A 16,340-nucleotide genomic window follows, 5' to 3' on the forward strand; every position below is an offset into this window, starting at 1 on the left:
TCCACCACCCACCGTCAACATGCAGTTCATTTCGGCAGCTACTTCTCTAAGACGGCGCTCACGTCACCGCCGCCTTTGTGAGGACTGGTCGCAGGCGGCTTACTGCAGAGTTCTACTTTCCAGCGTAGATAAGATTACGGCTCTGAGATTAAAGATTAGAGAGGAGAAACAAATGCATGACCCCTTTCTGCGTTACGCAACTGGTATCTGAACTCCCACGTGTCTCGCGACGTTCGCACCTTTTTTTAGATACTTTGTTAATATATAAGCTGCACCACAATTGGCTAACAGATCTAGAACAGCTTTCGGGAAGATGCTGCAAATAAGTCCAGCGGCTTCTCTTGAAGTCGTTCAGTGTTCGTTTCAGACTGTGCCGCAGCACACGGATCGACTCTACGCGCGTAGGACGCATTACACGGATCGCCTCTATGCCCAAGACACGGTGTATCGCCGGAGGAAATATCGTAAGTGATGTTTCATCTATTGAAATCACCAGTGTGCATAAGAAGTAAAAGTTGGACAAGAACAACTATTTTTCTTTCTTTTTCGTTAGTCTTCACCTCGTCTAGGACGGACTTCAATGTACTCAAAGTTTCGCAAATTTATTTTATTTAACTATGCGGCTGGATACCCTTACTGTCGGCGTTGTTGCAAGTTACAGTTACCTAAGAGAAGAAAGTCGTGTGCTGTGCGCCATCTGTCTGTGAACTGTATAAACTTGATTCTATGCGTGTCCGTATTTTAACACATTGCGGACGGACAGTTTACTCGTGTTTTGCGCGCCATCCTTTACGGGCGGATACCGAGATAACTCGTGTTTTATACACGTGGATGCCATCTGCGGTGATATACTTTAACCGCTCCGACTATTCGGGTGTTTACACCAGTAGACGTGATTGCCTTCATGTACCTTTTGCTTATTTAGCATTTCTGCTGCATTTTTATATTTTACATATTTTAAAAATGTATGTATGTTCTTTCCACATCTCCCCCTGAACCACTATACCGATTTCAACCTGACTTGGTATACATATCACTTTCTGTCTGGAAAGAATCGCCATGGTGGAAGAACTACCTACCTATCAAGGGGGGGGGGGGGGGGGGGCGTGGGCGTGGAAAAGAATTGTGACCCATGAAGCCCGAATACCCAGATTTTATTCATCCGCGTTTGAGAATGAAGGCACTTAGTGACTTGCAAAGAACTTTACAACTTATTATCAAACCCTTAAGAAATTTTTTCTCCCTGACGATCGCCACAAAATCATGAAACGAGAAACGTTTATCTCTTACTACATTTTCACTTTTCGTGCAGAAAACTGCCGCATCAGGCACTATGTTTTCATTTATTACTTCATTGCTACTAACTATATTCGCGACACATTTTGCAGACAGTATTCACACATACCACTGACTGCACAAGCAAAATTATCTCATTGAACTACAAAAAGTTCACTTGTTATGACATCATAAACAGTGAAATGCATGAAACACTGGAGCATCATGCATGGCGTTTAAATTTATTACGTCTTTGCTACTAACTTTGTTCGCGACGCATTTCGCATACAGTGACGATGTATGCCTCTGAATGTGCCTACAAATTGTATCATTCTGCGACATATAGTTCAAGAGATATCGTATCATAAATATTGGGCTGCGTGAAATCGAAACTGCAGGGCGAAATTCGCTAGAGACACAGGTGAAATATGTGTGCAACTATGTGTGAAATTTATTAAATACATTATGTGATCAAAAGTATCCGGACACCTGACTGAAAATGACTTACAAGTTCGTGGCGACCTCCCTCGGTAATGCTGGAATTCAATATGGTGTAGGCCAAGTCTTATACTTGATGACTGATTCCACTCTCGCAGGTATACCTTCAATCAGTTGCTGGAAGGTTTCTTCGGGAATGGCAGCCCTTTCGTCACGGAGTGCTGCACTGACGAGAGGTATCGATGTCGGTTGGTGAGCCCTGGCACGAAGTCCGCGTTCCAAAGCATCCCAAAGGTGTTCTGTGGGACATAGGTCAGGACTCTGTGGAGGCCAGTCCATTACAGCGATGTTATTGTTGTGAAACCACTCCGCTACAGGCCGTGCACTATAAACAGTTGCTCGACCGTGTTAAGAGATGCAATCGACATCCGCGAATTGCTCTTCAACAGTGGGAAGCAAGAAGATGCTTAAAAATTTGTGTAAGCCTTTGTTGTGATGCTTCCATGGAAAACAACAAGAGGTGCAAGCCCCCTCCATGAACAACATGACCACACTATAACACCACCGCCTCCGAATTTTAGTGTTGATGACGTTCAATGGGCATTCGCCATACCCACACCCTGCCATCGGATCGTCACATTGTGTGCCGTGATTCGTCACTCCACACACGTTTTTCCACTGTTCAATCGTCCATGTTTACGCTCCTTAACCAAGTAAGGCGTCGTTTGACATTTATCGGCGTGATCTGTGGCTAATGAGCAACCGCTCGTACATGAAATCCAAGTTTTCTCACCTCCCGGCTTTCATAGTACTTGCAGTGGATCCTGCTGCAGTTTGGAATTCCACTGTGATGGTTTGGATAGATGTCTGCCTGTTAAAAATTACCACCCTCTTCAACTGTCAGCGGTCCCTGTCAGTCAATAGACGAGGACAGCCTGTACTCTTGTGTGCTGTACGTGTCCCTTCACGTATCCACTTCACTATCACATTGGAAACATCGGACCTAGGGATGTTTGGGAGTATGCAAATCTCAAGTACAGACGTATGACACAAGTGGCATCCAATCACTTGACCACTTTCGAAGTCCGTGAGTTCTGTGGAGTGCCCCATTCTGCTCTCTCACGATGTCTAATGACTACTGAGGCCGCTGATATGGAGTACCTGGCAGTAGGTGGCAGCACAATGCGCCTAATATGAAAAACGTATGTTTTTGGTTGTGTCCCGATACTTTTGCTCACATAGTGCATATGTCACGTGCGTATGCGGGCAAAATCGTCCTCCTAAACCCCTGGATGGATTTCTCTGAAACTTGGTAGGGTATTATTTACTATCTGGGTAGAAATACTGTGGGCGTAAGAATCACCATCCTCCCATTGGAGTAGGGATGATAACATGAAGAGGGAACGGGGTAGGAAGATGGACAGACAGAGAGGAGGAAAATAGACATGGATACAGATATGGGGAGAGGAGGAGGAGGAGGAGATAGACACAGGAAGAAAAGTGGAATTGATAGCTAGAGAGAGGGAGAGGAGGGTAGGGAGAGGATGTGAACTGAGAGGGAGGGGGGAGGAGATGGGCACAGAGAACTGGGAGGAACAGATGGACAGAGAGTTGGAGGAGTAGCAGATGGAAAGAGAAAGGGGCCGGAGCAGATGGAGAGTGGAGGAGTGGTGGACAGAGAGAGGGAGAGAATGGAATGGATAGAGAGGTGGTCGGCAGAGATGGGCAGAGGGATGAGCAGGGAGATTGGCTAATAGAACTGGAATAAATACATACACGGAGAACACTGGGTACTCAGCTAGTTTCAAATAACTACTGTTTTCGTCCTAAAGTTCCTCCCGCTTTTAGAGATTGCGCTATTCAGAAAACGGAAAGAAACGAACAAATCTTAATGACTTACGGAGGTTCTTGACTGTGATTATTCAGATATTTCTAGCGAGAATAAAGATCTAAATGGCTGTGTGAATGAATTTTTTTTTATTATTATTGTTCTGAGGACAATTCCAGTGACAGTGACATCATTAGACGTGTAAAGAACCGTAAGTTGGCAGTGTTTTCATGCGATTCCGATAATAGTGAAGAAAGCTGTGTCTGTCTGCCTGTTGTCCTCTCGTTGTCCTCTGGTTTTGTATCGTATTTTCTGAGGAGAGAGACGGAGACCAGCCGAGCAGTTGCCTGAACGAGCGTGTGGTAACCCGCCTAAAGAAATGGTTCAAATGGCTCTGAGCACTGAGCACTGAACTTCTGAGGTCGTCAGTCCCCTAAAACTTAGAACTACTTAAACCTAACTAACCTAAGGACATCATATACATCCATGCCCGAGGCAGGATTCGAACCTGCGACCGTAGCGGTCGCGCGGTTCCAGACTGTAGCGCCTAGAACCGCTCAGTCACTCCGGCCGGTAACCGGCCTAAAAATCAAACTCAGATTGGCCAGTGCAGTAACCACGGTCGTTAAACCACCGCGCAGTTCGACCCGGGTCTTGCTCACCGTTCGGTCTGGCTGCACTTTGTCCTATACGAGCAGTTGGAACCATTTCTTTTCTCATTCATGCAAATATATTTAATAATGGACGGTGTATTATCATGAGTCCTCAAAGTTACAACATGATGTTATATAGACGACTATTAGTGTAATTCAACGCTGTAGAGGATGAATAACTTCGTACTCTGTAGTTGAAATCATTTCAGCGGTTATTCTGTTCCTTATGGCGACATTCACGTCACAACCGAACACCCTGTGGCACTCATGGGAAGTTACCGGAGTCGTATGGGAGACAAGTTGGGGTTCGAGTCGTCTTAGATCATCTGCGGTTAAGACTTTTCATGGTTACCTTAGATTAACGCGTCTGTGGTTCTTTCTATTAAGAGCTTGGCCGATTACTTTCCTCATGCTTCTCTAAAATAACAACTGTTCGGCCTCGACGACGACACATTTAATTTCGTCATGCCTTCCTACCATAGACGTTGCGCTGACTATAACTTCGCCGTGTCTCAGGGCAGTGTTGGCGTCTTCTAAAGTGCAGGTCGCTGGTTCGAACCCCCGCCGGCACGGTAGCTCAGAGTGTTCGGTCAGAGGGCTGCTCGCCGTCTGTAATAAAAAATTGAGTAAAGGAATCGACGATCAACTGGAACAGATGTCTTGTGACGTCCGCACAGACCAAACGCAACGAACTATGTCGAACAAAATGAGAAAAAGAAAAAAAAATACCTTTTCGAGCACGAGAGTGCATTTTAAATGTTTTGTTGCTACGTGTGTACTTTCGATATGTAGGATTGAAATACTTACATAATGATTAGAAATAAAAAATTTACATTCTTAAACAGAAAGATGGTTGACTTTAAAACAAATAAGCTGGTTAAAATAGTTCATAATAATAATAATAGTAATCATAATAACAACATAAAACTGAAAAGCAAAGCTTTGCTCAATGTTTTTCGAATAACTATTTTTGCGATTGCTAATGGAGTTCAGTGATAGCACAACATAGATTAAACTATAATCTGTGATTATAGCTGTCGCGATACGTATCTAGAAGCAATAACGTTTGGCTCGACGGAAGGAATATACTGAACGTGAAACATTTTCCTCTGTCATTGTCACTTTCGAGAAAAACAAGGAAGATATTTTGTAAATGATATCGTAGTCGCCTTTGACTGCAAAATTTATGCATTTGTACAACCCACTATTGCAATTTTGGCCGAGTGGTCATTACGAAGTGGAAATCTCTATGTTTTAGCCCACGTTAAAACCTAGAAATCCTCTGACATACATGCACGTCATCGTCACATCCGTAAGCTAAGTCTTCAGCTATTTGAATGTGTCTACGTTAGATAAGAGCTAGGTTGTGTATAACTTAAACAGTTTCTCATGTAACAAATAGCCTCGCCCTTGTTTAATATAGATGCATTTATATATTTTAAGACCCAAATTATGGCCGTGACTATGGCATGGATGTATTTCAGATGATTTTAAGGCCGCAATTGCAATAACGGACTGTTCAAATGAATAAATTTTACAGTCAAAAGGCGATCACGACGTCATTTACATAATTTCACACGACTGTGAACCCTAGCTACGAGAAGTTAAACGGCAGGAATATAGGCGTTTACCATAGCGTAGAATGATGAGATAATTAGAAATGGAACTCAGGCTCGGACTGGTGAAGAATACGCCGGGAAATGAGCCGTGTGGTTTTCAGGAGACCGTCTCAGCAGTAGCTTTAAGTGATATAGGGCAACCGCGTAGAATCTAAGTTTGGACAGCTGGGCGGAGATCTGTATCATGCTGTTTCCTAAAGAGTGACCATTGTCGCTTTCTGTGTGTATTTGAGGGTCCATTCGTTTACTTTTTTCTGTGGAGTCAGCGAAGACTCTCCTTCAACTTTCTCTGCTACATCGGACTGAGTGCCGACATGCAGCTCCTTCAGGTGCAGTCTTACTGGCTTCTGCGTTTAACGTCGCGGTCACATCAAGGCCGCTTCAGACCCCAGCAGTGTGCTCGGATTTTGCAAGAATGCGGAAGACATATGTAGCGGCCTTCTCCAAGAAATCGCTCCGACCTTCTCCTTCCCTGATTTAGGGAAGCTGGTAAGTAATTAACTCAAGATGGTGACTTCAAGAAATGAACCCGTAGCAAACGTAGCCCGTGGGTTAACGTGCATTAGCGGTGCTTCATGCGCCAGGTGCAGTGGATGAAGTGCCCATGAAAGAAGGAAGAAACCTTTGAAGTCACGTTGACATCGTAATCATTAGAGACAGATTATGACCTCAGTTAGAAGAGGACGAAAGAAGAATTATACCTTGAACCAGCCAGATGTTTCTTTGTAGTGATGTAATTAAACGACAACTGGGGAACTGGAAGTGGATATGAACCACGCTCCTCCCTACTAAAGGTTCAGTGTCGCAACCCATGAATCACTTCTCTCAGTAATCAGTAGGACAATAAGGACTGCCACACGATCCCTTAGCTGAGTTACTCTTTAAAGTGGTTCAAATAGCTCTGAGCACTATGGGACTTAACATCTGAGGTCATCAGTCCCCTAGAACTTAGAACTACTTAAACCTAACAAACCTACAGACATCACACACACACACCCATGCCCGAGGCAGGATTCGAACCTGCGACCTTAGCAGTCTCGCGGTTCCGGACTGAGGCTCCTAGAACCGCTCTGCCACCGCGGCCGGCTCTTTAAAGTGCTGAAAGATGGTTTTAGGCGTTGTGTGAGTATCCTACAACCTTACGCAGTTTCTACTAGCTCCGTAAGTTCGTCATTGAACAACTATTATGAGACACGCCGAATGCAAATGACATAAATAACAGTTTCAGTGAAAGTGAAGTCTCAGAGACGAAATCGATGTCACGTCTCATCGGAATAATTTCGTCTGCTCACATTACATTATTTTAACGGGATATTCCGTGGAGATAACGCATGTGGCATCTCCTATGTTTGTATACGTTAGCGATAAGGAACATCTTAAGGCGATCATGTTTTCGTTTACCGCTTACGGTGACTGTCTCCATATCTCGCTGAAATAGAGGTCAGATATGAGATGTTTTGTTCGGCGTCTGAGGAAGGGGTATGCGTGTCATGAACAACAAAGACGTCAGCAGGTCGTTTAACGAGATCCAAATACTTCGTGATAATACATGATGCAACTATGAGTCATTCTCACCGTCTGTGAGAGTACAAAAAGAATTTATTTAGCTCTGTGAAGGGGATAAATTCAAAACAGCAATTTTTTCTCACCGATCCGAACTGAGCCAGGTGATAGGGAAGTGTTTCCAAACTGGATTATGATGGGTACCGTCCCAGGTAGGACAGCGGCTTCTCCTCACAGTTTCCAGTAAATGCTTATGTACGCTATTTAACGCGGAATCCGAAGTAAGTTAAATGATAGTAAAGTGTCTCCAAACTGTATTTTCATGAGCAGGGTTGCAAGTAAAATAGCAGCTTTTTATAGTAATTTTTAACAAATGTTTATGTACACTTTTCAACGCGAAATTGGAACTAACACAACGTTTCTTAAAGTAACGAGTACATACAGCCAGTGCACGAACAGAAGCGCGCCAAGTTTACTTTAGACGTCTACATCTACATGGATGCTTTGCAAATCACACTCAAATGCCAGGCAGAGGGTTCACCGAACCACCTTCACCATAATTCTCAATTCTCTCAAACAGCTCGCTGAAAAGAAAAAAAAAGAAACGATCTGAGTTCCCTTATTTTATTATGATGATCGTTTCTCCTTATGTAGGTCGGCGTCAACAAAATATTTAGCTTTCTGAGGAGAAAATTAGTGATTGACATAAGATTGACATCCCGAAACATTCGTGACACTCTCTCCCTACTTCTCGATAATATAAAACATTCTGTTGTTCTTTAAGCTTTCTCTATATATTCCGTTAATTCTATCTGGTAAGAATCCCAGACCGCGCAGCACTACTCCAAAAGAAGAGGGACAGGCCTAGTGTAGGCAGTCTTTTTAGCAGATCTGTTGCATCTTCTAAGTGTTCTGCCAATAAATCGCAGTCTTTGGTTCGCCTTCCCCACGCCATTTCTATGTGTCATTTCCAATTTAAGTTGTTCGTAATCGTAATTCCTACGTATCTAGTTGAATTTACCGACCTTCAGATTTTATTGATTTACCGTGTAACGATTTCCTTTTAGTACTCATGTGGATGAAATCACACTTTTCATTATTTGCTGTCAATTGCCAATTTTTGCGCCTCACAGATATCTTTTTCTAAATCGTTTTACAATTTGTTTTGATCTTCTGATGACTTTACTAGACGATATAACCGACAGTATCGTCTATAAACAACTTAACACGGCTGCTCAAATTGTCTCCTAAATCGTTTATAAAGGTAAGGAACAGCAGAGGGCCTATAACACAATCTTCGGGAACGCCATAAATCACTTCTGTTTTACTCGTTACACTTAACGTAACTTAACATTTTTTTTACAATTTCTGCAGATTCACCAGCACTGTTTTTATGTGCAGCTTAAGCACTAAATTTCAGTATGGCTTAGAGAAAAATTCACTGACCGAAACAGTACACAACGAATCACTGCCCTCGGTTGCGAAATCATTCACATAAATCGAATAAGTGAGCTCGGCACCGTTAGACCTTCACACAGCTACACAGTTGAGCTGACCGACACGGGGAACTCACGCCATCTGTTAAAGATGAAGTTATTTCTTCATATGGTCCTAAATGTAGAGATCTACAACACGCCGCGCATCCGCCGACAATGCCACAACTGCCAACGCTTTGCGCATGCCGGTATTCGATCCGCGCAAATGCGCTGGTGCCTACACAACTCAACAATGCAAACTCCCCCACACAACACCTCACAAATGCGCCAACTGTCATGGGGTCCTTCCGGCCAGCTACAGGGGGTGCAATGCCTACAACGAGACTCTGAGGCGCAAAATAGCAAACCATGTCAAACCTATCGCCATCACACCTTAACCATGGTATAAAACAGCCGAAACCGATCGAATAGGCAGGATATGTACCGTACCACTGGTAGGGTGGGCCGTGCAGTAACTTCATGATGTGGTAAGTACATTTCTGAACTTTCGTACAAGGAAAATATTATCAAAGACTCGTTGTGTCTCACTTAGAAGTTTTAGTTATGCCCCGTAAGGGTCATTTACCTATTTCGGAAATATTTCAGAATATAGTATATACTTTGCAGTATGATGCTTGAAGATAGTACTGCATGACGGAGTGATCGTGCTCAGCCGCTGCAGGAAACACTGATTATCCTTCGAATTTGTATAACAAATATCTTCGAATTCAGTTCGGCACCAAGCTGCTTTGAGGTCCTCTATCGAATGGACACATAAAATTAAAACTTTAATATAATTTTGTTTACTGTTAAAATCAAAACGATGTTTGCCGTTCACAATGGACGTGTTACCAAATACTATAAGCACAGTCATTGGCTGGGTTTACTCCACAGATTTGAAAATATCTGCAGCGAAGTGGCACATGGGTGCACTTTCGTTTACTGATACCCTAGGTAATCGATGTTGTAAAGTGTTTAAGTATCAGACATTTATGAAAGTAAAACATGACCCTTGACTTAGAATTTGGTACTCTCCGCAAAGCTTCAAACGTTTTTAAAATAGATGTATGGTTTATGCTTTGTTCTTTGCAAACTTAACTTCCATCAGTATTGATTTATCTGTCAATATAATATAATAACAAATCCAGTCACCATTTTTTATCTGCTATTTCCTTTGCTATGTCTGCACATGAAATCGTTGATAATCGGTAACATTACCAATCAAGCTGCAAGTTCTACGAGGTCGTGCTGAAGTACTGGTCTTGTTGTCTGCATCCATTCTCTACAAGCGCAATTGCTAGTGTTCGTGGGTAGCGAATGCAAACAAAGCGTCATTTTAACAGCCTCGTGAGATATAGTTCTCATGCGCAACACTAGCTCGGGCTCCAGCTAGCAAACCGTAACACATAAAGGACAATTACTTGCAGTGAAACATTACACACGTGCCTATTTAGCGTGTGAGGAACTGACAAGGCAGCTGTAAACCACGCGCAGAATAGAGGTGGACAGGCTAAATTAAGTTCCGTTGCAGTTTTTGCAACGACACGTGCATGCAACTCATTCAGATGTATTCAGAATTACACAATCCCCACGGGGAGACAGTATGACAAAAGCAAATGTAAGAAATACATCTTACTGCAGTGGACGATAAAGACACTGCGAGACTGGAACACCTCTTACGGAGTGCAGCAAACAGGCTAATCTGAAATGTATTGACTTGCGTAAAGTTCATTCTGTCTCTTCCCCATTTCGTGGCTCACCCCTGTTGTTCTTCCTTCCCCGTCTGCCATACCTGTCGAACAGGTACAATTTCAAGTAGCCGTGACAGTGAGATGTAAATGAATCTTCAGCTAAATGAATTCCACCAGACGTCTTCCGATATCTGTTCCTGCTTCTTCACAGATACTCGGCAATCCACCGTACTGTGCGTGGCGGAGGGTACCCTGTACCGCTGCTAGTCATATCACTTCCTGTTCCGTATGCACATAGAACGGTTGTCTATACGCCTCCGTATGAGCCCTACCTTCTTACCTTCGTGATCCTTAGACGTACTGTATGTTGGAGACATTGGAATCGTTCTGCATTCAGCTTCAAATACCGGTTCTGTAAATTTTCTGAATATTGCTCCTCGAAAGGAAAGTCGCCTCCCCTCCAGGGATTCCGATTTGAGTTCCCCAAGCATCTCCGTAACACTTGCACGCTGTCCGAACCTATCGATAACAAACCTAGCAGCCTCTCAATTGCTTCGATGTCCGACCTGTTACGGATCCCAAACACTGGAGCAGTACTCAGGACTAGCTCGCACTAGCGTCCTGTATGAAATCTCCTTTACAGATAAACGATACTTTCCTAAAATTCTCCCAATAAACCAAAGCCGACCATTCGGCTTCGCTACCATAGCCCTCACATATTCGTTCCATTTCATATCACTCTGCAACTTTACGCCCAGATATTTAAACGATGTGACAGTGTGAAGCAGGACACTACTAATGCCGTGTCCGTGTTTGTTTTTGCTACTCATTCGCATTAACTTACATTTTTCTACGTGTAGAGCATTCATCACACTAACTCTGCGCCCTGATAGCTGAGTGGTCAGCGTGAAGGACTGCCGTCCTACGGGCCAGGGTTCGATTCACGGCTGGGTCGGGGAATTTTCTCCGCTCAGGGACTGGGTGTTGTGTTGTCTTCATCATCATTTCATCCCCCTCCGGCACACAAGTCGCCCAATGTGGCGTCGAATGTAATGAGACCTCCACCAAAGCGGTCGGACCTGCCCCGCAGGGGGCCTCCCGGCCGATGACGCCAAACGCTCATTTCCGTGTTCCATCACACTAACTAGAATGGTTTGGATGGTCCTGAGCACTATGGGAGTTAACATCTGAGGTCATCAGTCCCCTAGAACTTAGAACTACTTAAACCTAACTATCACACTCATCCATGCCCGCGGCAGGATTCGAACCTGCGACCGTAGCGGTCGCACGGTTCCATACTGAAGCTCCTAGAACCGCTCGACCACACCGGCCGGCCAGGAACTAGAAAATTTGTCTAAGTCATCTTGTATCGTCCTATAGTACCTCAGCGTGGATACCTTATCGTACACCATAGCTTCATCAGCAAGCAAACGCAGATTGCTGGCCACCCTGTCCGCCAAATCATTTATACCTATAGTGAAAAATAGCTGTCTTATCACACTTCCCTGCTGACTGTACCCTTGTCTCTGGTGAACACTAGCTGTCGAGGACAACATACTGCGTACAATAACTTAAGAAGTCTTCGCGCCACGAACGCATCTGTGAACCTGTTCCATGTGCTCGAACCTACGTGAATAGCCTGCAATGGGGCACAGGTATAATTTTTGTTTCAATGCATGTACGTTTCGAGCGCAGCTTCATCAACATGGATTCTGTCTCCTACTGTCTTAGTAACCTACAGGAAGAGAATTCGGTGCCATCTACCACCGATTACTTATCTTTATGCGACAACATAAAACAAATATCCCTTTGATAACGTATTGCTGTTTCTTTTCCTATACGGTTCGGTACGTGTGAAGTTTCTGAGAGAAAGGTCAGTAGATTCGTATAATCTGTCTTGTTCGCCACGTACAGTGTGCTGAAGTTTTGAATAATATGTTGTGGGTTTTTTCGTAAATTCTTTGTTACGAGACTAAGGTCTCTGTAGTTGTGTACAGTGACTGATGGGGAGCCAGCTGAGGATATGTTTGGGTTCTGTGTAGCTGCATGTGTACTTGGGTGTGATGCAGTCGCAGTGTTCTATGTGTTGTTCCCTGTGTTGTTGGTGTTACTACTTGAGGTTGACAGAGATGGCAACAGCACTCGGAGGTTGCCTCGTAATGTTGTGGCCTTTTCGGGGTTTGTGTCGTGGATCGATCTGCTGCCACGGTCCGTCTTCTGTTTCTGGTGTGTCCTCCGTCGTCTCCGGTTCCGGTTCTTTCGGTGCCTGACCCGCCGGAGGTGATAGAGGGGATATGTCTAGGGTATTCGCGGCAGACACTTGTGTGTGTTGTCTTGTGTTCATGTTTATGTGAGGTCATCCTCCACGAGCAGCTCAATCAGCTCTTGCTGCTCGGCGATCTGTCGATCCGTCAAGACAGATGCCACCTGGAACGTGGCGAGAGGAACGGAGACACTGGCGGGGTTAGCCGGCATATCTTCTGCTTGTGCTTCAGCCGTGTTGTGGGTAATTGGGTGGGATCGACTCAGGCGATCCAACGTCTCCCCAGAGCAAGAAAGTTTATTACACTACTGGCCATTAAAATTGCTACACCAAGAAGAAATGCAGATGATAAACGGGTATTCATTGGACAAATATTGTCTTCTAAAACTGACATCTGATTACATTTTCACGCAATTTGGGTGAGCAGATCCTGAGAAATCAGTACCCAGAACAACCACCTCTGGCCGTAATAACGGCCTTGATACGCCTGGGCATTGAGTCAAACAGAGCTTGGATTCGTGTACAGGTACAGCTACGAATGAATCCAGGTTCTGTTTACAGTATCATGATGGTCGCATCCGTGTTTGGCGACATCGCGGTGAACGCACATTGGAAGCGTATATTCGTCATCGCCATACTGGCGTATCAGCCGGCGTGATGTTTTGGGGTGCCATTGGTTACACGTCTCGGTCACCTCTTGTTCGCATTGACGGCACTTTGTATAGTGGACGTTACATTGCAGTTGTGTTACGACCCGTGGCTCTACCCTTCATTCGATCCCTGCGAAACCCTACATTTCAGCAGGATAATTTACGACCGCTTTTTGCAGGTCCTCTACGGGCCTTCCTGGATACAGAAAATGTTAGACTGCGGCCCTGGCCAGCACATTCTCCAGATCTCTCACGAATTGAAAACGTCTGGTCAATGGTGGCCGAGCAACTGGCTCGTCACAATACGCCAGTCACTACTCTTGATGAACTGTGGCGTCGTGTTGAAGTTGCATGGGCAGCTGTAACTGTACACGACATCCAAGCCCTGTTTGACTCAATGCCCAGGCGTATCAAGGCCGTTATTACGGCCAAAGGTGGTTGTTCTGGGTACTGATTTCTCAGGATCTATGCACCCAAATTGCGTGTAAATGTAATCACATGTCAGTTCTAATATAATATATTTGTCCAATGTATACCCGTTTATCATCTGCATTTCTTCTTGGTGTTGCAATTTTAATGGCCAGTAGTGGACTATGAGGGACGCTCAAAAAGTTTCAGTTTGATGGCGTTGCTGCAGCGTTAACAAACTTAGGACGGCTCTGATGCAGGTAGATAAGCCCAGACGTGTTGACAAGGATTAGTATGACTTTCTCGTCTTTCCGACGTACATTCGGTACACGTGGAAACGTAATCTATGGCGACGTTATTGCCAAATGCGTCCTAACAGGACCAACGCGCTATTATTCTTTTCTAGGCTGCCGAGAGATAAACACCGTAGACATCGATTGGAGAACGAAGAATGGATCAGTATGTTTGTCGAAAGTTTGTGGATCAGTATGTTTGTCGAAAGTTTGTCGAAAACCACTAGTGTGTAATGGTGCACCAAGTTCCGTTGTGGTCGCGATTCGACTCAAGACGCCGGTTATCTGGGAGGCCAGCCGCATCCGCAGAAGCTAGGCCAACTCAAATGGGAGACAGTAGAACAACCGCTGTATAGTCCTGATCTCTCCCCATGCCATTAACACGCCTTAGGTAGCTTAAAAAAGGCCTCGAAGGATCGACCATTCCTATTGGATGAGGATGTGCAGCCCTTAGTTGCGGACTTCTTCAAACAGCAGGACTCACCAAACGGATATTTTCAAGTTGTTACGTCGGTGGGATGATTGCCTCAATGCTCACGGCGATTTTTCCTGGTTGACATACCGATTATGGGCAGTCCGGTCTTCTAACCGAAACTTTTTGATCGCCGCTTTTACTTTCCAATCTCTGCTGGACAAGCACTCTCGCGAGAAAGTAAAGTGAGGTAAGATCATTGCAACTGAAATTAACGAACGGTGCGAGGTGACGCTGTGGTAGATGCAATGGTCTCATTTTTGGGAAGACAGAACTTAGAATCCCCAACCGCCGAACTAGTTTCAGATTTTCCTTTGTTTCTCCGTATACTTTAAGAGGAAAGCCGGGATGCTTCCTTTGAAAACAACCCAGCCTTCCATTGTTATTTTGGCCCTTTTCCTCCATCTCTAATGACCTTGTCATCAAAGGGGTGTTAAACCCAGTCTTATTTCCTTTCCAAATCAAAAGGATCCGGACTTGAATCTCCATCTGAGACACCGTTTTAATTATTGCGAAAGTTTAACAACAGCTCACATTTAGCTATATAGTGAAAGATTCAGTCTGTAAACAATGCTTTGTCTGTAGCGAAGCCGTTTTTCGCATTGGAAAGTGTTGCATCATGAATCCCAAGACCGGTATTTATCAGACTTACGGAGAAGTTCATCACATAACTGTTATTAAGTGATTAAACTTTCATTTCACCTGGAACTGATGCCCATCATGAATGTCAATGTGAGGTGTGACTCTAAGGACACGAATCGATTATGTAATTGTTGTGGCATTAGACCAAATAGCCTCTCAATTACATCTTGGGGACCGTGCTTGAAACCCATGTTTTGTCAGTCTAGAGGCTGGTATGAAAGTATACGTCTACCCATCATATCTCAGACAAGCTCTGCAGGTGACAAACACGAGCTCGGGCAAGCCTTTTGAGGATTCGGATATTGCTCAAGGTGTTTGTGTTAGGGTTTGCATTATGTGTCTGGAATGTGCTATTTGATACCGTGAACATGAAGATTAGAAGAACAGAGTTTACCAATGTTAACACATACTGGATTCCCTCCAGCAATTAGCAAATCAATCCCGTTAAGACATCCAATAGCTCCCCTCACCATCAGCGGAGCTGGAGTGGTATGGGTCTCGAGAATCGCCGCTTTCAGTGACCTTTCTCCACATTGTCTACGGAGACATTCGTGTTCATATGACTGCCACGAACAGAAGCGACACTGTCACTTAACCCCACAGAATGCCACTCAATATACCACTTGACACTACATCGTGCAAATCTCTGTTGTCTGTGGCAGGTTGTCAGCGGTAAACAATGCATGGCATCTCGAGAGCTCAACCCAACTTTTTGTAACCTGTCCTCAAGTGTTCGTGACGGTAGTCTGTAAAATCTGTACGGATTTCAGCTGTTGCTGTACGTCTATTTGTGAGAGACAGTCGAAAGTCACACGATATTATGTCATTGCTTTATAGCTAAATGTGTGTGCCATCTGTCAGCACGATGCTCCTGAGTCACTCATGCCAATGATTCAACTTTTTTTCTAAGTCAGAAATATGACAATTGGCTGTACATATTCGAGTAATGTTATACAAAACCAACAGCCATGATACAGTCACACCATTCAACACCAGTAGGAATGCATAGAACGTATTCGCAGTTGCGGATATGGGGAATCATCAGCTGTATAATGGAATAACGACAAGGAAAATGTGTGCTTTACGGGACTCGAACCCGAATTTCCCACGTGTCGCTGCGGTCCCATTAC

At 44.4% G+C, this 16,340-nt stretch overlaps 1 protein-coding gene across 1 annotated transcript in view; it reads left to right on the forward strand.

Annotated features, from left to right (window-relative positions):
* The first annotated feature begins 323 nt into the window (after positions 1 to 323).
* LOC126297737 (hormone receptor 4-like) overlaps positions 324 to 16,340 on the forward strand; it is a 279,280-nt gene continuing 263,263 nt past the window's right edge. The window contains exon 1 of the mRNA XM_049988886.1: positions 324 to 464. The gene's annotated coding sequence lies outside the window, so the exon portion shown is untranslated. The remainder of the gene's footprint in view (positions 465 to 16,340) is intronic.

This window comes from Schistocerca gregaria, chromosome X (assembly GCF_023897955.1).
Source record: "Schistocerca gregaria isolate iqSchGreg1 chromosome X, iqSchGreg1.2, whole genome shotgun sequence".
In the NCBI taxonomy this organism is placed as follows: domain Eukaryota; kingdom Metazoa; phylum Arthropoda; class Insecta; order Orthoptera; family Acrididae; genus Schistocerca; species Schistocerca gregaria.